Genomic DNA, 26128 nt, shown 5'->3' on the forward strand with positions numbered 1-26128 from the left:
TCAACCCCTCAGAAAACGAATAGGAAATGACATCACCACAAACCCCAGGAACCCCATCCAGGAGAAAGATATAAATAGAAAGCAGGAGACAACAGCTTCGCTTCACTTGGAGGTCGCCACTGATGATGTTACCTAGCCAGGTAATGAAACGTCTGCATATCAAACCTACAGCTCAGCGAGCAAACCTACACTCTAAGCCTCAACCTGAGCTACAAACCTTCACAAACCTTGCAATGTAATAAAGTTTGATTAATACCACTGAACCAGTGTCAATTTACCACCTTTGAGAAATCCAGCTTCAAATACAAGAATTACTTTTAAAGAATATACAAAACTCTTCGGTATTTTAGTGTCTAGGTTGTATACATTACATTCCCTCCCCTTCATTTAGCATCAAAAAAAATGTCTGAAATTCACCTGCTTCTGTCACTTGAGGTATTAATTCATCTTTTCTTTCCAGACATCGACTGACCAACTAAAAGTTCCAGCTTTTTCAGATTCTGATAAAATACAAGCACAAAGATTGGGAGTGGAGCTGACCTGATGCGAACCTATTAATTAAAGGATGCCAAAAGGCTAATTTGGAAACTTGATGCCAAAGACTGATTTAACACAGGGCTTCCAAACAAAATTAGTGAAGTACTAATCTCTCTTACATCCTCAAAAGATGATGTTTTGACAATTATTAATAAATCTCAAGTACAATAAAAGCTTTTGCAACACACTATTTAACAATTAGACAACATTTAGAAGACCATAACACTGTCTGCTTGTGTGAAAAAAAAGCATAAATTAAGTTGTCACACGATGACTGGATGTGGAGGTTGTGCTATTTGGATTTGTCATGCAGCACCCTGTAGCTATGTGAGCAGTGCACATTCTGTGAAGGTCAAAGAAACAAAAGACTCTTCAGCTTTAAACTCTGCAAGATATAGAATGCTGACTGGTCAATAACTGCTCGGATGAGAAAAGGAAGGATAGAATGAAGGCCATTGAGCATCAGGGGTTGAAGGGAACACTTCATGCGGAGAATACAACAATATTTTGATAACATCTCCGATTATGAGCAACCTTGCTGATATTCAAATATTTATATATTTGGTAGTATTTGCAGAAGTGCTACTTTTTTGTACTGGAGATTTTTAAATTAGATTTTAAACAGAATAGACTTAACTGCAGATTCACGAAACAGGATTACATAATCCACTACAGATGTGCTATTTACTTTAGCCTCGAATTCATTATTCTGCGTCAGGATTGCTGCTGTAAAGGTCAGGAGATTTACAGAAAGTGTATGTTTTAAGAAAGGATCATTAATACAGCAATGTTTTGAAAGCTTGCACACACAATGCTCTGCATGGAAAGATTTCAATTGTGAAATAGAGAGGCTAGCATTTATATCATGCCTCTCAGGACCACAGGCCATCCCGAATCTCTTCACAACTCGTTCTGATACCTGACAGGTCAGCCTCTTTGAACAATGTATAAAAAGAGCAATGGCTGAGGGATAGATATTGACCAGAACAGAAATTGCTTGCTCCTCCTCAAATCAGCATCATGGGATCTTTGACACCCACTAGGATAGACTAAGTCTTGGTTTAGCAGCACTTCCTTATCACTGGATTGAAGTATTTTAAAAAGGCTTTGGATTTTGCACTCAAGTTACTGGAGTAGGATTTGAACCCATGCGCATCTGATGGGAGATGCTATTGAGTCATGGATTATAATTTAGTTAAATGAAGGGAGGCAAAGGTACAGCACTGTCTCCAAAATATAACAGAGCAAACGTGAAAAATTAAGGAAAGAGGAAAATTCAGACTGACAGTTCTGAAGTTTGGTTACTTGACTTGAAATTTCAACTCTGCTTTGAGTTTCTCCAGAACTTTCTGTTTTTGATTTAAAAAACCTCCGCAATAGTATTCTGTTAAGCGCTGAAGATGCATTTGTCTGAAACTATTTGATCATAGAATCCCTTCAATGTGGAAACAGGCCATTTGGCCCAACAAGTCCACACCAACCCTTCAAACAGTAACCCACCCAGGCTCATTGCCCTACCCTATTACCCTACATTTCCACTGACTAATCTATACATCCCTGAACACTATGGACAACTTTAGCATGGTCAATTTACCTAGCCAGCACATCTTTGGATCATGGGAGGAAACCGGAGCACCTGGAGGAAACCCACGCAGACATGGGGAGAATATACAAACTCCATTCAGATGATCGCCCAAGGCTAGAATTGAACCTGGGTCTCTGGTGCTGTGAGGCAACTGTGCTAACCACTGAGCCACTGTGCCGCCTTGATGATCTAAAAGCTATGCCCTTAGTGCATGCTGCTACAATGCATAGTTTCTCAAATCTCAAACTTGGTAGTGTCTATTACTTTCTAGCTTAAATAAATGCATTTACTGTGATTGCTTATAACTCATTCCTCCTTTGTGCCTCTTTTAGCTTTGATGATCACATATGGACCATACATATCAGGAACATAACAGGTTCACTCCTCAGTGGATGCAATCACAGCTGATCTATACTGGGATATGGTTAAGCTACAATTAGCAGAGCAGCCCTAGATTTAAAAGGGGAAAAGAAAATCAGGATCCAACAATGCCAATTGAAAATACATTGGTGTGTGGGAGCAGTCAAAGGCAAGACTAGTTGAAGCTTTTGTAATGAAACAAAACTTGGTGATATCCTCAATGAAACCTTGTACATATATCAAGAATGATTGGCAACTATGACAATGGCTTCATGAGGGAGAGAAAATAAATTACATAGGGTAATTACATAGTACCTTTCATGACCCTAGGACATCCCAAAGCAATGTTCAGCTAGTGAATGGAGTGCTCTTGAAGTGGACTCGCTGCTGTAATGTGGGAAACACAGCAGCTAATTTGCACACATCAAGCTGCCGCAAACAACAAACTGATGTCAACCAGATAATGTTTTTGTAATGTTGGTTGGGGGATAAATGTTGAGCAAGCTATCTCTGGGTACAGTTCTCCCACTCTTCTTCAAAATAGTGCACCAAAGAGGGCAACCAGAGCCCCAGTTTAACATCTCACTCGAAATACAGCTTTCAACAGCATAGTCCTTTGGTACCACATTGGACTGCCAGCCTAGATTTTGTGTTTAAGATTTGGAATTGTACTTGAATCCACAATCTTCAATTAAAGTGGCAGAAAAAGAACCACTTTTCTATCGCACCATGACAATCTAAATGGCAGGTGGACTTGAAAGGGACCTCCTAGTCCTAAACAAATATTGTATACCAGGGTATTTTTTTTCATTAAATCATACCAGTTAATCTCACACACCTCAAATCAAAGCTGTCAATTTTACATTGAAATGCTGTGTCAAACCAAACATTTATTGAGAGAGGTAATTTCGGTTTAAACTTTAAGATGTGCCTGGACCACAGACTGATCTATAATAAAAGACAAAACCTTTGTTTCTTTTCTAACAACCATTTTATATACTCAAAAGTAGAGTAGTTTAAATTGTGCAGAATGCTGACAATTTGTGAGCGATAGTAAAAGCAAGCAGGCTCTTGATTAATGAAGCCATTCACACAGCAGAGAAGGATAAGTCCTTGGCTGATAAGACTCCAGGATGGGAGTACGACTTGACATCTGTTTCAGATTAAAGCTTTTGACTGATAAGACTACAGGGTGAGAAAAACAACAAACTTTGGAGACTCTGGAGCCTTCTGTTGCAGACTTTGTGATAAAAATAATGATGTTTTTAAGAATGTGAACCTCATGGCTTGTTGGAGCCAAGGAGAGGAGGGACTTGTCCTATAAATAATGGAGACTTTGTAAGCCTCAGCGCGCCTTTTCTTTAAGGGTGCCCGACTCTGCAGACTTGACTTGTTAATAAAACTTTGTTTTCCTGAATTTGTCTAGAGCGATTATTGAGAAGCGATTTTCGTTTCTAACATTTATCATTAAAAATTCTTACATGCATGGTGAAAAGATAGTCAGTTCTCTCCAAACAGTTTAAAATCTAAATTCCAGTAAAACAGCAATTTTATAGTATTAGCAAGTTTGGAAAAAAAAACTTATATGACACTGATCTAATTTTCTTCTACCAATTTCTTCCCATTTCCCCTTCACTTTCTCCCCCACTGCTCAAAATGCATTTATTTATATTCTGCATGGTTCCACAGACATCAATAAACCCTCTGGGACTTTGCTCTTGAGGTCATTCTCTATCTCGCAGCCTAGACAACATACTGTATTGATAGATTATTGGAACGAGGCTGTGGAGAAGGGACAGTCATTTAGATTACAACCAAAACCAAAGTTCATTATGGATCATTAAATAAAAATCAGGAGCAGAAACTCTTCAAAAAGGAATCCGATTTTCAAGAATCAATTTGAAAGCCAAAGGATATGACATTTGTAAATACATGAGCTCGTGCGAGTCCATTCATAATGTATTAACAGCAGATCAACATCACCGTAATATTATTAACCTGCGTGGAGGTACAACAAAACGCTTATTGCCACTACGGTGAACCAAACCTTGCTGCAAAAGTATTAGTAATTTTAAAAATAATCAATCTGCCACAATCTAACATTTTTTTCTCCAGCTTTAACTGGCCATTTACTGAAATGTCCCCTTGCGAATCAGCACCACAGATCGTGAGGCAGACAGCTCGTCTGCCATCAGCATTTCCTGTGCATTGCACCTGCACCAGTATCAAGTATCATTTGCAGTCTAATCTGCTGTAAACTCAGCACTGACAGGAAGAAAACAAAACCACCTGTGACACACAAAGTTTAAAGTATAAAACCACATCTCCCGCTCATTCCACCTCCTAAGTCTCTTCGCTTAGAGGGTGAGGAGAGCGATGCGGTGATAGGCCTGAGCTTGCAGTCTCTGCTTGACCCCTGCAAGAACGTGACACAAACCCAACAGCAGTGGTGGCAGGGGATTTGGAGGGAGGAGGGGGTTGGGGAGTTGGTGGTTGGGAAGAGAGAGAGAGAGAGATAAATAGAGTGAAAACATGCACAAGAGGACATATGGTATAGTATATAAATATATAAACACAAACTTAAATGCTGCCTGGTCACAAATGCAATTGCAGCAATGCCTCGGCATTACGCCAAGCAAAGAGGATGATTGCATTGTGCATGCCCGCTTCCCCTCACCGTTGCAGAGAATCAGTGCCCACCTGAAAAATGCTGCCAAAAAAGCGAGGGAGCAGCTTCATTAATCTGCAGCTTCCTCCAGCCAGCCAGACCGTGCGTGTGACGTCAGCGCGCCGCTGCGCCTCCGCCCCGCCCACCCGCCAAGGCCGCTCGCGCTCCTTCTCGCCCCTCGCCCCTCCCCCATCCCCAACACAACCGCCTCAAGTTCTCCACAGGCTTACTCAGCCCCCCAAAACAATAGTCCCTTTAACTTTTCCTTTTTTTAACCGCCCGTTAAGAGCTTGTATCCCATCAAGGCTGCGATGTTAGAAAAAAACCAAACCGGGCGCAGAAATACGCGAACGGCGCAGTCGAGCCAAAACTACAATTCCCGGCGGTGCCCACCACGGACGCATGCGCAAAACAACGGTGTTTTAGATGGGGAGGGAGGGGAAACCGATCGACAAGTGTCGTGGGATCCTGACTGACCCGGCCCCACAACATCCCCGCCGCTGGCATGGCCTCCCCCAATAGCGCCACCTGAAGGAATGCGCTCATATGTCAGGATGTGGAGGTGCCAATGTTAAACTCCACGACACCAGGTTGTAGTCCAACAGGTTTATTTGTGAGCACTAGCTTTCGGAGCGCTGCTCCTTCATGTGGTGGTTGTGAAGTATAAGATTATAAGACAGAAAGTATGGCAAAAAAAATTACAGTAGCATACACTGATATATTGAACAAACCTGGATTGTTAAGTCTTTCATCTTTTAGAATGGATTGCAGGTTTAGGTTCATTAAAGGTATGAGGTATCAGGCTGTTTGTATCCCAATTTTGAGTCAGACTGGTTCTATTTCCAAAGTGGAATTTGCAGGATATTACATGATTGTGCATTTTCTGAGTCTAGAGTCATAAGATGTGCAGTACAGAAACAAACTCTTAAGTCCAACTTGTCCATGTCAACCAGTTATCTTAACATGATCTAGTCCCATTTACCAACACTTGGGCCATATCCCTTTGGCTTTAACGGGGATTTTGGGTTCATGTCACATAACAGGTGACCCTACTACACTAATCTCTCTCTCTGTCTCCATCTCTCGCACACGCACTCTTACACACTTACACAGACCCTCTCTCATGCACACGGCCTCTCTCTCACACACACACAACACCTCACACTCACACCCACACACACACCCTCTCATAGGCTTATACTCCATTACACCCACACTCACGCACTCACACTCACACACACACACACTCTCTGTCATGCATGCGCATGCACATTTACGTCTATGGGGTGAATTTGTATTTGCAGAATTATATTTGCAGATACATTCTATTTTGCTCAAAAATGCATAGTCTGCAGGCAGTCAATACATGTAATATTTTGTAAATTCCACTTTGGAAGTAGAACTAGTCTGACTCAAGATTGGGATACAGACAGACTTGACCTCACACCTTTAATGCATTGTCTGAGCTGAACAGCTGAGATGACACCTTTTGTTATAAAATCTTAAATTATCTTGAGAAAGTGACTTAAAAGTAGTTCTGGGATTTACATATTAATGAATTGAAACCTGCAACTCATTCTAAAAGATGAAAGACTTAACAATCCAGGTCTGTTCAATATATCACCGTAATCCTTTGCTATAAATTATGTGTCTTATGATCTTATACTCCACAACCACCTAATAAAGGAGCAGGCTAGTGCTTCCAAATAAACTTGGTGTTGTGTGATTTTTAATTTTGCCCATTTGCCATTTCGTTCCAGAACCCCAGGACATCCCAAAGCCACCAGGATCACTGGCCATAATGACTCGAATAGAGTTAAAAATCACACAACACCAGGTTATAGTCCAACAGGTTTAATTGGAAGCACACTAGCTTTCGGAGCGACGCTCTTTCATCAGGTGATTGTCAATCACCTGATGAAGGAGCGTCACTCCGAAAGCTAGTGTGCTTCCAATTAAACCTGTTGGACTATAACCTGGTGTTGTGTGATTTTTAACTTTGTACATCCCAGTCCAACACCGGCATCTCCGAATCATGACTCGAATAGATGCTTCTTTAAAACTGTGGTCCAAATGAGTGCAATATCTGCATCCGAGGACCACAATCTAACATTCGGATGACAAAAAATGATGAAAGATTAGACATTTTGATGAAGCAAAGCTGTTTATTAATGTATAGTTTTTGAAAAGTGTAACATGAGTAGAAGACAAACCAAGCCATGAAAATGGGTTTTATTATCAGATTTGGGAGCCCTATAAATCCTTAATGGGCCAAATGTAACTCTAGAATTACAGTTTGCAGACCCCAGTTCCAAAGCGTTTCACAATCCAATGTGTGTTCTGCCATTCCATGACTTATCTCTGAACTAGTTCCAGTTTACATCCTTTTTAGGATGGAAATTTGCAGAGGCTTTGTCCTTTTTACCAATCTTTATTGGATATGTGTTTGGCAACACAAATGAAAAGTGCTGGAGAAACTCAGCAGACCTGGCAACATCTGAGGGGTGGTAAACAGAGGTAATTAATGGAGTCCAAACTGAATCTTCCAGTATGATCCTGGTTAACACAGTATACTTAGACAATATAAGAAGTCAGACAAGTTTACATAGCTTTAAAGTTCTGTAGTCAAATGTAGGCCAGGCCGGGAATGGATGACAAAATTCCTTCCACAAAAGGGTTTCATTGAGTCGGATGAGATGACTCTATGAACATTGTCATGACCATCATTACTGAAAGTAACTTTATGTTCTTGATTTAATAATTGAACTCAAAATTCCACCAGCTGCCATGGTGGGTTTTGAAGCCATGTTCCCAGCGCATTAGCTTGGTTACTGGATTACTACTCCAGTAACATTACAACTGTTATCCAATAACTCCAACTTGGCTCCTCCCTTTGAACCTTTATGCCTTACCAAAAATAATTCTCGCAACCTCAGTGCAGCGCCCATCACTGACGAGGTTAGCATTCATTGTCCATCCCAAAATACCCTGGAAAGGTGGTGGTGGGCAATATTCTTGAACCACGACTGACCATGTGATGTAGGTACACCTACAATGCAATTATGGAAAATGTTCAAGGATTTTGACCAAAAGTTGAAGAGGGGACAGTGTTATATTTCTAAGTCAGGAGGGTGTGTAATTTGTAGGGAAACCTTCAGGTGGTGGTCTTGCAGTGTAGATGATACACACAATTGCCACTTTGTGCTTGTGGTGGAAACAGCGAGCTTTAAGTCAGTGGATAGGCTCCAATCAAACAACTACCTGATTGGTTAGCTTGGATCAAAAACAGAAATTGCTGGAAAAGCTTAGAAGTTCTGGCAACGTCTGTGGAGAGAAATCAGAGTTAATGTTTTGGGTTGAGTGACACTTCTTCAGAACAGAGCTTTCCCAGCAATTTCTGTTTTTGTTTCTGATTTACAGCATCCACAGTTCTTTCATTTTTTTTTGGTTAGTTTGGATGGCTGGTTTGCAATGCAGAGCGAAGCCAACAACATAGGTTTAATTCCCGCACCTGCTAAGGTTACTATGAAGGACTTACCTTCTCAACCTCTCTCCCATCGCCTGAGGCATGGTGACCCTCAGGTTAAACTACCACTAATTGTCTTTCTCTCACGAGAGAGTAGAACTTCCTCAGAAGTTCATTCTACACGCAAACCACCCTCTGTGTAAAAAAATGCCCCATATATCTTTTTTAAATCTCTCTGCTCTCACTTAAAAAATATGCCCCCTAGTCTAGAAATTTTCCATCTTTGGGAAAGGACCATTTATGGCATTTTTACCAGACACAATTTTTTTATATTGTCCACAATTTCTTAAACATGCTCCCTATGTTCAAGTCTAAATGATTGACACATATGATAGAAAAAAGGACCCTAGTGCTGAGCCCTGTGGAAACCTACGCGTGTTCCAATCACAAAACCTTGTCAAAATACCTTGCTAAAATCCACATAGGCCATAACAAACCCTTTTTGGCCATCCTTGGAGAAAACAAATCAATCAATTAAATCCGACAGGATTTGTCGTTTCTGACTGCGCTTGATTAATCTGTGCCATTGTAACATATGATTTACATTGCACTTAATTACTTTTCCACTCCTGAAGCTATTGTCTCTTAAATGGCCTAATCAGTAAACCAGTTCAAGGGCAATTACACATAGGCAATAGATGCTGGCCTTGCCAATGGCTTCCATGTCAATGAAAGAATTTTTAAAAATGGAGTTAATCAGATGATCCAATTGAATGGACAGGTCTAAGGACTAAAGGCAGAGAGCCTGACTTTAAAATGAGCACTGAATTGTGCACACCCTGTTTCATATATTCCCTAGCATCCATCTTTACCAAAACACTAAACTTGACACTTATCTCCTATGTGCTATGTCAAAGTTGATTGGCTCATATCAAAATAAGAACTTGTGTATGATCCAAGACTGTTCAGCCCCTTCTGTGGAACTTTGTTTATTCCTTCATTGGTTGCGAGGTTGGCCACTATTTATTGCCCATCCCTAATTGCCCTGGAAAGGTAGAGATGAGCTGCTTTCTTGAACTACTGCCTTCCTTGAGCTGCCATGACACCTATAGTGCTATTAGGAAGGGAGATCCAGAATTTTGATCCAGTGACAGTGAAGGAACAATGATAAGTCAGGATAGTACATGACTTGCAGATGAGCCAGCAGTTTGTGGTGTTCCCATACATCGGCTTATGGGTAGGAGAGGTGGTGGGTTTTGAAGGTGTTGTTATAGAGTCAGATAGCATGGAAACAGACCCTTTGGTCAAACCAGTCCTTGCTAAACACAATTCCAATCTAACCTAGTCCCAAATTTTGTTGAATGAATCTTGTTGAATTTCCACAGTTCATCTTGTAGATGGCGCAGACTGTGCTACTGTGTATCAGTATTGAAAAGAATGAATATTCAAGAGGTGTCAATCCATTAGGTTGCTTGGTTCCAGATGCTATCAAGCCCCTTGAGTGTTGCTGGAGCTGCACTCATCCAGGCAAATGGGGAAAATTTCATTACACTCTTGACTTGTCATTTGTTGATGGTGGGACAATCCTTGGGCAGTTAGGAGGTGAGTTAATCCATGCAGGTTCCCAAGCCGGTGAGCTGCTCTTATAGCCACATGGCTCATACAGTTCAGTTTCCAGACTCTCTTACAGTGGGAAGCAACCTTTCTACATTCACCATGTCAAGTTCCTTAAAAACTTTGTATGTTTAAATAAAATCACCTCTCATTCTTCTAAATTGTATTGAGTATGGCTGAATCTACTCAACCTCTACTTATAAGACAATCCCTCCATACCAGGAATCAAGCTAATGAACATTTGCCATACTGCCTCCACTGCCTGTATATCTTTCCTTTTGTTCATAGTATTCCAGCTGTTGTTTGACCAGTATCTTGTACAATTTTATGAAGACCTCCCAATTTTTAAACTCCTTTTCCTTTGCAATAAGGGCCAACTTTTAATTTGCCTCCTCTGTCACCTGTTATTGCAAGTTAGCTTTTTGTGAGCTAGGCAGAAGGACTCCCAAATCCCCGTCTGTGCTGTAGTTTTCTGCAGTCTTTCTCCATTTAAATAATATGCAGCTCCTTTACTCTTCCTGCCAAAGTTAAAAACTCAATAACCTATCTTATTGTTGGATGCAAATTTTATGTTTCTTGAGCATGCTGCCTTTAAGTCGAAATGGGGAACGTCATTGGATTTATATAATTCTGCTTTGTCTTTTTTGAACTTGCCAACACAAGCTAAAATACATTTTGCCAAGCACTGGCCATTCTCCATAGTTGTGCTCAAATGGCCAGTCATGCTTGAATTGTTGTCAAGACAAGATCTTCAACTGTGAGATGCATCATACGCTGAGCAGAGTGCTGTCTGGACATCTCTAAACCTGCATTTTCACCCAGTCATCACAAAAGCGATGTGTTGATGAAACAATGATCAACTGACTCAACCCATCCTGGGACAAAGACTTGGGCCTTTCTTGGCCTGTATGGATTACTTACAGCACGACCAAGAGAACAATCAGAAAGAAATACACAGGTTCTAATTCATCAACATTGAGAGCAAAGCTGTCCTGAGGGGGTTGCGAGACCCAGGGAAAATCACATTGTGTGGGCATCTCCCCTCAACCAGGATAACTATGAAAGGTTACACAGTTCCAGTTTTGCCTACTCAAAGTTCGGCCATCAGGTCCCTATGGACTTAGTGCAGGGCCCAGGCTAGTTTCACTAACCTAGGGACAGTTGTGAACTAGACTTTTATTAGTTTGGTATTGGAGCAGGAAGGGAATTAACAGGTCAACTTTGATTGCTGTAATTATCAACAAAACTATTAGATCAAGTCTGTTTGACATGGAGACAGAGGCCTTCTGATTTCGTTGAAATCTACAACTTTCTCATGAGCTGCCCCTTTAAGGGAAAAGAGTACAGAGCATAAACAAAAACTCCAATTTCCTGTATCTTTTACTCCAGTTTGTGATTCAAACTGTCTAGACTAGACTGCATCACAAAATGTGTCGCACTAATCAATATAGCTAGATTCAACCAGTTGTAGAAATTTGTGAAAGCTTGCGGGAAATCTGCTCAGTTCTCCTTTGAATGCTTCAGATCCCTCAATGACTCTTGATTTTAGACTCACAGTCACCAGTAGGCACATTTTCAGAATTTTTTTTCATATCAACACTCAGCAAATTAATTATAAAACTGATTTGTGTGCACCAATGAGACTATTAAATAGTCCTGAAAAAAATTTTGAAACTGTTAAGTGTGCACAAGAAATTTTTCTGATTCAGTACGTGGATGTACATACTAGAGAAGGTGCAAAACTTGACCTACTCTTGGGAAATAAGGCAGGACAGGTGACTGAGGTGGCAGCACTTTGGGGCCAGTGACCATAAATTTATTAGATTTAAAATAGTGATGGAAAAGGATAAGCCAGATCTAAAAGTTGAAGTTCGAAATTGGAGAAAGGCTAATTTTGATGGTATTAGGCAAAAACTTTCAAAAGTTGATTGTTCGCTGGGAGCGAACAGCTGGAAAATGGGAAGCCTTCAGAAATGAAATAACACCAGTCCAGAGACAGTATATTTCTGTCAGGGTGAAAGGAAAGGCTGGTAGGTATAGGGAATGCTGGATGCCTAAAGAAATGGAGGGTTTGGTTAAGAAAAAGAAGAAAGCAACTGTCAGGTATAGATAGGATAGATCGAGTCAATCCTTAGGGATTGACTCGATCCCTGAGAGTATAAAGGAGTAGGAGTATACAAAAAGGGAAATCAGGAGGGCAAGAAGGGGACATGAGATAGCTTTGGCAACACGAGTTAAGAAGAATCCAAAGGGGTTTTAAAAACACATTAAGGACAAAAGAGTAACTAGGGAGACAATAGGGCCCCTCAAAGATCATCTAGGCGACCTTGGTGTGGAGCCACAGGAGATGGGGAGATAATAAATGACTATTTTGGGTCAGTGTTTACTGTGGAGAAGGAAATGGAAGATATAGAATGTAGGAAAATAGATGATGACAATTGGAAAATGTCCACTTTACAGAGGAGGAAATGCTGGATGTCTTGAAACACATAAAAGTGGATAAATCCTCAGGACCTGATCAGGTGTACCCTAGAACTCTGTGGGGAAGCTAGGGAAGTGATTGCTGGCCCCTTGCTGAGATATTTGTATCATCGATTATCACAGGTGAAGAGCCGGAAGACTGGAGGTTGACGAATGTGGTGCCACTGTTTAAGAAAGGTGGTAAGGACAAGCCAGGGAACTATAGACCAGTGAGCCTGACGTTGGTGTTGGGCAATGTGTTGGAGAGAATCCTGAGGGACAGTATGTATATGTATTTGGAAAGGCAAGGACTGATTAGGGATAGTCAACATTCTCACAAACTTGATTGAGTTTTTTGAAGAAGTAACAAAGAGGATTGATGAGGGCAGAGCGTTGACGTGATCAGTATGGACTTCAGTAAGGTGTTCATCAAGGTTCCCCATAAGAGACTAGCTAGCAAGGTTAGATTTCATGGAAGCTGAAAATATGTTGTTGGAAAAGCACAGCAGGTCAGGCAGCATCCAAGGAGCAGGAGAATCGACGTTTCGGGCATGAGCCCTTCTTCAGGATCTCATGGAATACAGGGAGCACCACCCATTTGGATACAGAAATGGCTGAAAGGTATAAGAGAGAGGGTGGTGGTGGACGGTTGTTTATCAGACTGGAGACCTGTGGTATGTCGTAAGGGTTGGTGCTGTGTCCACTACCTTTCATCATTTATATAAATGATTTGGATGTGAGCATAAGAGGTATAGTTAGTAAGTTTGCAGGTGATACCAAAATTGGAAGTGAAGTGGACAATGAAGAAAGTTACCTCAGATTACAATGGAATCTTGATCAGAACGGCCAATGGGCTGAGGAGTGGCAGATGGAGTTTAATTTAGATAAATATGAGGTGTTGCATTTTGGGAAAGCAAATCTTAGCAGGTCTTATATAATTAATGGTATGGCCCAAAGGAATGTTGCTGAACAAAGAGACCTTGGAGTGCAGGGTCAGAGCTCCTTGAAAGTGGAGTTCAGGTAGATAGGATAGTGAAGAAGGCATTTGGTATGCTTTCCTTTATTGGTCAGAGTATTGAGTACAGGAGTTGGGAAGTCATGTTGCAGATGTATAGGACATTGGTTAGGCTACTGTTGGAATATTGTGTGCAATTCTGGTCTCCTTCCTATTGGAAGGATGTTGTGAAACTTGAAAGGGTTCAGAAAATATTTACAAGGATGTTTCCAGGGTTGGAGGATTTGACCTAAGGAGCCACTTTTTCACGCAGAGGATGTTGCATATATGGAATGAGCTGCCAAAGGAAGTGGTGGAGGCTGGTACAATTGCAACATTTAAAAAGAATTTGGATGGGTATATGAATAGGAAGGGTTTGGAAGGATATGAGCCAGGTACTGGCAGGTGGGACTAGATTGGGTTGGGATATCTGGTCGGCATGGACGGGTTGGACCGAAGGGTCTGTTTCCGTGCTGTACATCTCTAAGACTCTATGACTCTTAAAAATATCAGAGAATACTAAGCAATAGTAAAAAATAAAACATAATCTTCTGTTACTCTGTCCAATTCTGAAGGTTTGTGGTTGATCTTAAGCCTGCTTTTGTACAAGCAAGTTTTAACAGAAAATTCAACTATAACCTGACCAGTTATAAGCATATAAGCATATTTTGTTTGTATTTTACACATTTTGTCTGAAGTGGAAATCCTATCTTACAACTGTTTGGAATCTATCACTGCATGAAAAATGTCTTCTTCTGTGTGAGTTGACACAGTATTGCCCCAGGATTTGTATTCTGGACATTTCTAAGCTTAATTGCACAATTAGACTGTCATTTTAACTCTTCCACTATTTCATTGTCAGTAATCTGTGGCAAGATACACTGGGGGTCCCTAAGGGTGCAGGGGGTGTCAGATGAAATAAGTGTTTCATAAAATTAAATTAAAAAACATTAAACTGGAACCCAGGTTAATGCCCTTTCAATCAATGAGCATTTTGAAAGTGAGAACTGTTTAATTTTTAATTCTGGTAAAGGATAATTAAAGAAAGAATAATGTCTTCAGAATTCTTGGAAGAGACTATAATGTAACCTTCTGCAATAAATGCATGAGGGAGAGAGGAAGAGAGTGTAATTTGTTTAGTATTGATTTAATTAAAAGCAGAAACTCATCCTCCTCCACCTGTTCATATTAAGAGTATGAATGTGTCCAGTCACATCTGGAGCAATGCTCTAAAATATAATTTGGTAAGATATCGTCTGATTAACTGTCCAGGGAATTTGTAACTGTTCCATTTTGGACAAAACCCTCACAAGCATTTTTATGGTGCAACTACTGAAAACAATCTGATTGATTCCTCTGTTCTTGTGGCACAGTGGCTCAGTGGTTAGCACTGCTGTCTAACAGGACCTGGATTCAATCCCACCCTCGGGGAACTGCCTGTGTGGATTTCCTCCGGGTTCTCTGGTTTTCTCCCACAGTCCAAAGATGTGCAGGTTAGGTGGATTGGCCATGGGGAATGTGGGGTTACAGAAGAGGGTTGATGTGGACACGATGTGGTCTGCTTCCACACTGTAGGGATTCTCTGATTCTTCTTATTCAGCACAAGGAGTGTTGTGGTTCAAAAAGACATTTTTTGTAACTCATTCGCAATAGGTGACAAAGGCATCCTTGCCAGTATTACTAATACATTTGGCAACAAACATAAAGAAAATGAAGGGTTAGTTAAAATTTGAAGAAATTCAAAAAAGTAAATTCCAAGATGCAACCCAACAGCCACAATTGAAAGGTCTAAATCCTTGTCATCTTTATTAATGGGGAAAAAAATCTTTCCATTTTAGCATCTAACAGTTATTAAAAACATATACATCAGTTGTTACGGAGTAAACATCACAGTATATTTATTCTATGGTGATTCATTCATTTTTTTGAAATAAACCATACATCATTGTTTGGCAAATGGGCTTTTATTATTTACATCAAAGAAACAACAATGAACAAAACTACGAGAAAAATTCCTTTCTGGCAGCTCAGAATTAAAAATGAATTGTGCAGCAAGACAAGATTTTCCAGATGGAACCACAATAACAGAATAGGGCTGATGCACACAGCACCTACACCAGCAAACCCTTTAACTCTCTTGGCTGCATTCTCTCTCCATATCAGTGAAGGTATTCGCCTCCACAGTGGTATTGAATGCTAAGTAGACTCAGGTTATAATCAAGATTTTGTTCTGCAGGTTAGTTTGGTTAAGAAGTTACTTCACTAAGTATCATTAGATCCTACTGACAATTTAATAAAATATCTTTTGACTCTAGTTCACACATACTCTTGGGAAAAATATAATCCTAAATCATATTGCACTGTACAGACTCAAAATCCAATTTACATATGGAGTCACTTGATGCCTAGTCATTTAAATAGCCCATTTTAAGAGGCCATGTTATTTCATGGGCTGATCAGTAGTTCATGTGCTTTTGCTGTTAAATTGGTTTCAGACATCTATATTGACATATAGACATCTGTTTGATTCATTGGCTCTCACACAATATTTAAATGCCATTTTCTTCCCTTGCCCTCTCATTTTTCTCTCTCCTATCTTGAATTTCTGACTCAGTGCTGAAGATTATGATTCACAGGCTTCAGTGGTGTCCCAGTTCCATGTCTAAACTGTGAGCCATCAATAGGCTTTTTAGCATTGGAGGCATTAATCAGATTCCTGCCTGTCATCCACACCAAGAAATTTTACACAAACAGTCACAGACCAGCAATCAGAAATCATTTAAAAGCAAATACGAAATAAAAGTAAAAGTGCCAGAGAAACTCAGCAGTTCTTGCAGCATTTGTGGAGAAAGAAACAGAGTTAACATTTCAAGTACAGCATGACTCAGAGTTCAGGAATCATTATTTCTTCTTCCCTCATTTTTTTTTGCACTTTTTCTAGCACAGGTGTATTCAGAAGTATTATAACACCTGAACTGCAGTGAGACAAAATTAATTGAGTACAGACAGGTGATCAGAATACTATGCAGTCTTTGATGTCACTTGATGGCTTCTTGTATCAAGTCATTCAAATGGTTAACATCTACTTTAATGTTCTTTAAGATCAAAGCTATGGAAAAGTCATATATTGTTCTAAACAGCCTGCACATTTATAGATCAATCAAATCATGTTGCAGAGAAATTAATCTCAGTAGCACTAGCTGTTTATCACTCCTTTACTATCTGATGTAGCAAACATTACTGCAACAGGTTATGAAATAATAAAAGCTTGCTTCTCAACCATTGCATAGTCCTTAAGGCTAGGCTTCATGAGGCGTATGCTTGGTGTTGGGACACAGAGAACTGAAGGAGAACCATTTCATCACAATAAAAGTCTGACATACAGAGGCATACAGGATGTCTAATCATTCTCCCAGGAATAGGTAAAGCTGTGATGGAAGACATTTTCTCTCAGTTCTATTTGCATCCCATTGGTTGATTGGTTTTCATATTCAATGTGACATAACAAATCTCATGTACACAATTACTCATTATACCACAAACAATGGGATCACATGCAACATCTCCACAGATCAACAACTTTATTTCAGAACTGTACAATAATTTGATCAGAAAACAATGTTTTGTGATTGAGAGATGGGCAGTGATTAGGATGAGAAATAGCATACAGACTTCTCCCTTCCTTTCCTTGACTTCTCTGTTTCCATTTCTGGATAGGCTGGCCACCAATATCCACTACAAACCCATTGGCTCCTGCAGTTATTTTAACTATGCGTCCTCACACCCTACTTCCTGTCAGGACTCCATTCCATTCTCCCAGTTTTTCCAACTCCAGAAATGTCAATAGTTTGGCTCAATTGAGGATTCCCGCCACTGTGGTTGACAGGGTTCTTAGCCATGTCCAACTCATCTCCCGCACTTCTGCCCTCACCCCTTCTCTTCCCTCCCACAACACTGGTATGGTCCCTCTGGTCCTCACTTACCACCCCACCAGCACTAGCATTCCAAAGGATCATAAGCCACCATTTCGGCCACCTTCAATGGGATGCCACCACCAAACACATCTTGCCTTCCCTTGTTGGCATTTCCGAGGGACCTTTCCCTCGGGGATGCCCTGGTCCATTCCCAATACATCCCCACACCCCCACAGCACCATCCCATGCAATCACAGGAGGTGCCCATTTACTTCCTCCCCCTTCACAGCCAAGGCTCCAGAAGCACTGATTTATCTGCACTTCACTCACTGTAGTCTATTCTGTTAGCTGCTCACAATGTGGTCTCTGCTAACTGGATGATCACTTTGTGGAAAACCCATGTTCAGCCTGTAAAAGTGACTTTGCCCATCCAGTTGCTTTGCACTTCAACACACTGCTATGTTCCGTGGCCACCGTCTCTATCTTGGGCTTGCTACAGAGCTCCAGCGAGGCTCAGTGAGAGCTGGAAGAACAGCATCTCTTTTTCACTTAGGGGACCCTGTAGTCTTCAGGACTCAATATTGAGTTCAATAATGTTAGAATGAGGTATGCAGGCCCTATGTCTTTTATCCTTGGGGTCTGTCATGACATGTGCTGCTTTCAGCACAGCCAACCCATTTTGACCTACTCATGGTCCCCATTCTCCTTCCTGATGAAGGGCTTATACCTGAAACATCGATTCTCCTGCTCCTCGGATGTTGCTTGGCCTGCTATGCTTTTCTAGCACCACACCCTCGACTCTGATCTCCAGCATCTGCTGTCCTCACTTTCTCCACGTTCTCCTTCGTTGGCTTATCGTCATCAATCCCTTTATCTACCTAACCATCTTTCTCTCTCTCCCTCAGCTCCGTCTCCATCTGTCCCCCGCACTCTACCACGACTTCAGCATATATACCACCCACTATCAGTTCTAAAGAAGGATCATTGGACTCAAAACATTAGCTCTGTTTTTTCTCCACAGATGCTGCCCGACCTTTTAAGCTCCTCCAGCTTTTTCTGTTTTTATTTGATAAGGATGTTTATGCTGACAATCGACCAACTAGAGAATTCATAAAGAGTTAGAGATCTTATTGACCTCATGCTGCATGTTGTCTGTCATGCCTTGATGTGGTGATTCCACAATCATACTGAGCCTAGTCCTTCACGTTAAGTTGCAGTGAGATAGAAGGACAATCGGCTAGCAACACTGTCAACTACACATCCCTACTGAGAATCGGGTGAAGCTCTAGAAGACAGGAGAAGTGTATTGTCCACAGACAAAATCCTGAGGTAGGTGGAAGAGAGAGTACAATTCACTCAGACAACTTCAGTATATATAAAAGATTTGTGCTTTCAGTTTGAATTTCAAGATTATTTCCTAGACTGATAATTTCCTCCCACAGACCTATCCATTTTATATTTAATAGCAATGTGTTTCAGCAATGTCACATTATCATTACAATCCTACAGTGAGATCTGCATACTAAATATTAATATTTGAAATGAAGAGTACTAATAAGACTAATTTAACATCAGAATGCTGATTTTGCATTTTTGTTTAAACTGCAAACATAAATTTAAATTAAACCACTAATTTGTAAACATATTCAGACACCTATATAATGAACAAAGCAATGAGTAGCTGACAGGAACAAATGCTATTAGCTTGAAGAATAGCAACAAAAAACTGGCCATTGTACCAACACTGAGCGTAATGCTTCAGCTATGTTACAAGTCTTGCCTTGCAATGGCAAGATTTTTGATGATGTCAGTGTAAGAGCTGCATTATAAAGCCACCACTATCAACAGGTTTCAATCTTAATGCTGCAGGTATTGCTCCCTTTAGAATTCACGGCATAGAAACAGACCATTTGGTCAACTTGTCCAAGACAGTGATTATGCTCTTAAACAAGCCTCCTCCCACCCTTTCCCCTTTTGAAATATGGACAATTTCTCTCTGCTATGTTGCCCCATGCTGGCTTATGTTTCTATGGGTGATGTAATGATGTGGCAGTCAAGTGGTCAGTCTTTGCATACGGATCTTGACATTGAATGTCAGTGTACAACTGGTGCCTCCTGGTATATGACAACTTTGTCTGATCATACCCATACTAGATATTAACATACACACACATATCCAGCAGCAGTTTCTGATTGGCGTGCTACTTATTTTCCTTCCATAACCTAGAGATGATGCAGCTAATTGGAGCTCCCCAAGTGACAATTAGCCAACTCTTCAGGGACCTGGATTTATACCTGGAACATTTCTTGTCTCTTTGGGTCCATGGCTCACTGAATAACATCACATCAGATCCTTATAATTGGCAATGAGATTTAGAATCCAGTAAACAGTGCTCAGAGGATGCATTAAAGTGTGCACCCGTTGGAAATAAACACATCTTGGCCAATGTGAATGCTGGCAGATTTTAAATATGTGCCCTATTACTGCACAGTTTGTTAGAAAGGAACTGAAGCATTGGAGATTTAATTTGCACTCTTACAATGGAAAACAAAGAAATGAAAGACTCAGATATATAAAATATTTTGCACAAATAGGGGAGGTGATGGCCTGGTGCTATAGTATTATTGCTGTACTGTTCATCCAAAGACACAGGTAATGTTCTGGGAGACTTGGATTTGTATCCTGCCATGGTGGATTGTGAATTCTATACAAATCTGGAACTGAGAGTGTAATGATAACCATGAGTTGACTGTCATCTGGTTCACTAATGCCGACATATGGCTCCAGACCCACAGCAATGTCATTAACTCTTAACCACCCTCTGGAGATGGGTGATAAATGCTGGCCTAGCCAGTGACACCCTCATCCTGCCAATGAATTAAAATACACTCAGGACTTTGCAGTTAGTCATTATTATACTGTGGGAAACATGACCACCAATTTGAGCACCACAAGATTCCACAAACAGCAAAGACCAGATCATCTGTTATTTTGATGATTTTGGTGGGAATACATCACTATTTGTTTATTATTTTCTCCAACAGCTGTCAAACACTGGTCAAAGTCAATTGCATCAGCTACATAGTTCACCAAACTTATTGGATCATGGAAAAGTTCAAGTTTCAAAATTTTGGAAAAGGACTTTCAATGAAAATCCATTGCGATCTTTTGAATGTACACATTCAGGTTAAGTTACTTTAGAAATGACCGAAATGCAAACCAATCTAAACCAGCGTAAACCAAGTGGTTGCAAGGTAGCTCACAGGATTTTTACTTCACCAATAAATTCCATCAGGTATGTATGATCTAAACAATGTGTCAAATTATTAATACTAGTAATAATTTGGCTATTCCACATCCATATGTGAGTTTCAATTTTTTGCATTTACGAATGAAATGATTCCCATGAGGTACATGAAGGAAAAGACCACAGCTCAGTTACTTCTATTGATGTGTCATGTGTTATCAGCTCGTAAGGTTTAGCACGCATGCCTGAGGCCAAATAAAACTAAGGAACATGTGATAGTTAAATGTTAATAAAGACATGTGTGCATGAGGACTGGGTATGCAGATATAGAGAATAAGTAATTAACGTGCTGGAGGTTTGAGATCTGAGAGCTGGAATAAAACTCTGACTCATCCCAACAAAGGATTGCATGAATGGGTAAGAATGGAAGGTTATTATCTTGTTAAAGGTATGATCCTTTGACATAAACCATGAAAAGTGCCAATAAAAAAAAGGATAATTCAATCAGACTCATAAAACCAACTAGCCATGATTTGTCTCTTGATAAATTTTCTCTAAACCTTTCACCTCCTGAACATTTTCTAATCAATTTGTGAACTTTTCGCTGTGTTAAAGATTCATGTGATTAATCATCCTCTACATTTGATATTAATGCTGATGATATTTCCAGACTCATGTATTTGGCCAGGGGTAGAGGGGACTCTCGTTCTCAATTTCTCCCTTTGCCTAAGGTGTAGTGGCCCTCAGGTTAAAACACCACCAGTTGTCTCTCTCTCTAATGAGAGAGTGACTTTATAGTCCTCTCAAACTTTGCCAACTGTTCCTGTATATGTGTGTAATATATATATGTATATATGTATAAAATGGTCTATGACTTTCAAAACCATATATTTGTTCAGTTCTTTCCAAAGGAGTGACTTATTCCAATGATTGACCACCCTCTGTGGGAGAAATTTTGTTCGAAATCTCCAATCTCACCAGACATTTGTCAATTTTATAAACCAACAACAGTATATTTTCTTCAAGTTGTTCAAGTCAGTAAACAGGACACACTGTCATACCCAGCTCTGAAGAGTTATACTGGATTCGAAATGTTAACTCTGTTTCTCTCTCCACAGGTGCTGCCAGACCAGCTACGTTTCTCAAGCATTTTCTGTATTTATTTCACAATGACAGAATTGTTGGGTCATTTCAGTTTTTACACTGTTAGGCCATCAGTCATCGGGAGGGATATGAAACATATAATGAGCTCTGTAGAAGGCAGCCTTTAGAAATTGCAAGAATTTTGTTAATCAGCCTGTTACATTCACAGCTAATAGAAAGGAACACACATACTGAGCTATGTGAGATCTGCTCTTTTTCTGAAAATGGGCTTGTTCCATTCATTAATATCATTTCTCAGCCTTCTGCAAGGGTCTTTGGTATTTGTCTGGATGTATTTTTAATTTTAATATTTCAGTTTTGTGTGCTTGTTCCATTTTTTAAACCAAGATGTCAGTGCTGACAAGTAGCGTTTAAACTCCTAAGCCTGTCCATTCCAGGTTGGCTGTGTCCTTCATTCTCTTTCCTATACATCTTCTTTCTTTTTCTTCATCTCCCTCTTGTTGGCGGTGGAGGAGGTGTCATTGTGGAGGTGGCTGGGCAAAGGTGGTGAGGGGGCGTCTGCAGTGGTGGCTCATGGATATAGTAGGCCCAGAGCAGGGACTCCTAGTGAGGTCAGTGAGATGGTGGCTGCAGCTTTCACTGTGTGGTGGGCCCGGGTCAGGATGGCGATGTCGGGCCCGGATCGGGATTCCTAGCAATGTCGGCAGTGACAGCAGAGCTGGGGATTCTATGGGTATCGGCTGGACTCTGAATGGGGACCCATTGCGGCCTGGAGACCGGAACACCTTACAGAAACCCCGGAGATCATCAGAAAACCCGGAACCGTGCTTGACAAAGCAGGACTATAAATTTGAACATCATTTCTTATTTTTCTGTCAATTAAAGTGAAGGTGAAGCTCTATTTAAGTAATCTCTTTTTATTCATTTGTAATCCAAAATGGCACCAGATTGTGGCAACACTTTTCCCTGCATCTTCCCAAATACATGTGACAATAAAAATCATTCGTTCATGCTTGCCGTTACCCCGATGATGTCAGGGCCTTGCTCCATATTTTTGGAGACCCTTTGATAATCGTAATTTGAAGCCGGGGCTTGTTGGTCGAAATGAGTGTGGAACACACTTCATGTTTAATATCGCTGAGTGGCAAATTGCTCATTGTGCCTCAACGTTCAAATACCAGCTATCACCCAAGAAACTATGACGTAGGCCATTATGCAAGGCTACTGATGTCAGCAGCACAAAACTCAATTAATTGAATTTCTGGAATGGCAATAGATTGAGAAAAATGTTGATAATATGAATGGGCCTGAAATCCATTGAAGAGAAATGTGAGTTACTTGATCCAGCACCTTCTCCAATTCCCAAAATTATGTTGCGATGACGCACAGGCAATATATGATTAATTCCTTAGATGCCAGTGGGAGAGCATGTGGAAGGTGATCTTGAGCTGCAGTGGGTATCCCTCCCTCTGAGCTAAAAAGTCTTCTTGCTTCAAGTCTCACTTCAGTCAAACACATTAAGTATCAACTTGGAAATCTTTCTAACGCACATCAGTGGCCAGGTGGTAAGAGCAGGAGAGATTCTGGTTGACCGAGTGATGGAGGGAAGCCTCTATCATCACTATCCATGTTACCACAGCAACTTGGGTTTTCTCAATGAACTGTAACACACCAGCTCATGGTCTGACCAGTCCAGAGATTTAGATAAATATCAAAATCAAGATTAAGACATGTAAGAAATAAAGCTAATGACAGAAATAAAAATCTGATTATTGCAAGTAACAGAAAAGTGAATCACACTTTTATGGAAATTCAATCCCAATATGACCCTATAACGGTTCAAAATAGCTTAGAAAGTTTGCACATAATATATTATAAAGAAATAAACATACTGCCTTTCAGTAAAATATTCTTCCAGGTTAGAAGGCAACACAATTCATTGACTAGTTAAAAAAAGTCAATTGTCAGAATTTCATGAATTATCTATTTTTCTGTGCTCTGATATAATGCTGCATGGGAAAATGTGACTTCTACAATGACTGAAATATATGCTGAGGAAAATTATTCTTAAATTAGCAGAATGTATGAGTAACAACTGAAAGATTACAAACTTGATAAGGATCATCAAACAGCCTGCAGCTAGCATACTGAAAGATATAACACATTGTGAGTACTTCAAAAATGCTGACAAATCATTTAAGGTTTGAGCTCATAACTAGCCCTCTGTTACAGTCTCGTAACACAGATACAACCATCTGCCCTTCTGTATTAACTTCTGTTGTGCATAAATCTGGTTCTATGAAATTATCTGACTCCAAAATCCTGTTGTGTTAAAATCCTCGGAAGGAGCAGAGATGTTATGTGGGGTGTACAGTAATCCTTCCTTTTGATTTCTGTTTACATCTATGAGAATTGTCTCTGGCTCATATGAGTTAAAATCAGCATAAGGGATCAGAACAGCACTGAAGAAGGGTCACAAGACCTGAAACATTAACTCAGCTTTCTATCCACAAACACTGCCAAATGTGCTGAGTATCTCCAGCAATTTCTGTTTTGTTTCAATATGTGTCCACATGTACAATATGGTCATTCACCTGACTGAGCATTTTTCATAGAGTCATAGAATCCATACAGTGTAGATTGAGGTCATTCAGCCCATTAAGTTTGCACTGATTCTCTGAAGAGCATCTTACCCAGCCCCAGTGCCCCCATCCTATCCCTGTAACCCTGTATTTCCCATGGCTAATCCACCTACCCTGCACATCCCTGAACACTATGGGCAATTTAGCATGGCCGATCCTCCTAACTTGCACATCTTTGGATTATGGGAGAAAACTAGAGCACCCAGAGGAAACCCACACAGACACAGGGAGAACGTGCAAACTCTACACAGGCAGTCACCTTGAACATCAATCTTGAAACCCTGATTTCAACCCTGGGCAGGAATGGAGCAGGTTGTGGGCAAGGTAGATAGTAAACCTTTCTGATCTTGGCCATAGGAATTCTGATCCATTTTAATCCCTGGGCTTTGCCTGCATCACAGCTTACTGCTGGTGGAAAGCAATTGCTGGTCAGAGGACAGAGGCCCAATGTTAGATGGTCAGCGACTTGGGAAATGTTCCTTCTTCTCATCCCACACAAAGTAAAAAGACAATTATCGATTCTGACATTGTTGAACTTCTCACCTCTGACCCTCTTTCTGCTAGGTTCACCACAATGGCTTTACCATTCTGTATCAAGGGTGAAAAAGCAGCTAGGTCTGCATAACATAATTGGATGATAACTAATTAACTTAAAATAAGGATTCCTAATAGTTTCTGGTGGCTATCCTTCTTGGCTGTCAGAGGTCTGATTGTACTACAAGTCCATGACAACCCATCAATGGTCCAATATCAAGATAAAGAAACAGGAAGTGCTGGAGAAACTCAGCAGCCGAGAAAAACAGCGTTAATGTCTCAGGGTCAATATGACCCTTCTTTCAGATCTCCAGCATCCACAGCACTTTGCTTTTAATCGATGTTAAGATGTTAGATTTAGCAGTGTGAGGGTTAGGAGTTGACTCATGTACACCCTGATCTCCCTAGGTCAAGAAGACAAAACAAAACACCATAAGACCAAGTTGCCATAGACCCGGAGGACTGCAGGTCTGCTCTCTCATTAGAGAGAGAGATGTCTGGTGGTGAGTTTAACATGAAGGTCACCAAGCCTCAGAAAAGGGGTGACGTTGAGAAGGAAAGTCCTTCATGTTAACCACAGCCAATAAAATCCTGTTGAATTTAAGATGGACATAATGCATTTTAAGATAAAATCTAGAGTGTGCTATTATGGCATTTTGAAAAACTGTGGGAGTGAAAGAACACATTTACAGTTCTCAATACCACCCCTACCCCTCTCACCTCCCCATCCACACTCCCAGCCCGCTGGTCAATCAATAAAGCCAACTGTAGGATAGATGCTTTCTCATACAGAGGAAGGTGAGTCACTGTCTCGCTGTTGTTTTATTTTGTTAGAATGCTGTTACAGGTTTGTTGCAGTAAGGAAGTGCTGTATTGATGTCAAGTTCTGCTCACACAGCATGCAGCGTAGCAAAACAGCAATGCATTATTTAAAAAAAAAGTTTCCTCATCCAGATGTTTCTCCTTCTCTTTTGAAATGTTAACGTCGAGGGGCAGATCAGC

General features: G+C 40.5%; 1 protein-coding gene across 4 annotated transcripts in view; it reads right to left on the bottom strand.

Annotated features, from left to right (window-relative positions):
* Positions 1-5308, bottom strand: part of asphd2 (aspartate beta-hydroxylase domain containing 2) — a 44779-nt gene extending 39471 nt beyond the window's left edge. For 2 of the 4 annotated variants that reach the window (XM_043715476.1, XM_043715474.1), the window contains exons 1-2: positions 5183-5308; positions 418-500 (exon numbers count right to left, since the gene is read on the bottom strand). The gene's annotated coding sequence lies outside the window, so the exon portion shown is untranslated. The remainder of the gene's footprint in view (positions 1-417; positions 501-5182) is intronic. The other 2 variants (XM_043715473.1, XM_043715475.1) reach the window with 1 other exon arrangement.
* Positions 5309-26128: the final 20820 nt, after the last annotated feature.

Source organism: Chiloscyllium plagiosum, chromosome 25 (assembly GCF_004010195.1).
Source record: "Chiloscyllium plagiosum isolate BGI_BamShark_2017 chromosome 25, ASM401019v2, whole genome shotgun sequence".
NCBI classification, from domain to species: Eukaryota; Metazoa; Chordata; class Chondrichthyes; order Orectolobiformes; family Hemiscylliidae; genus Chiloscyllium; species Chiloscyllium plagiosum.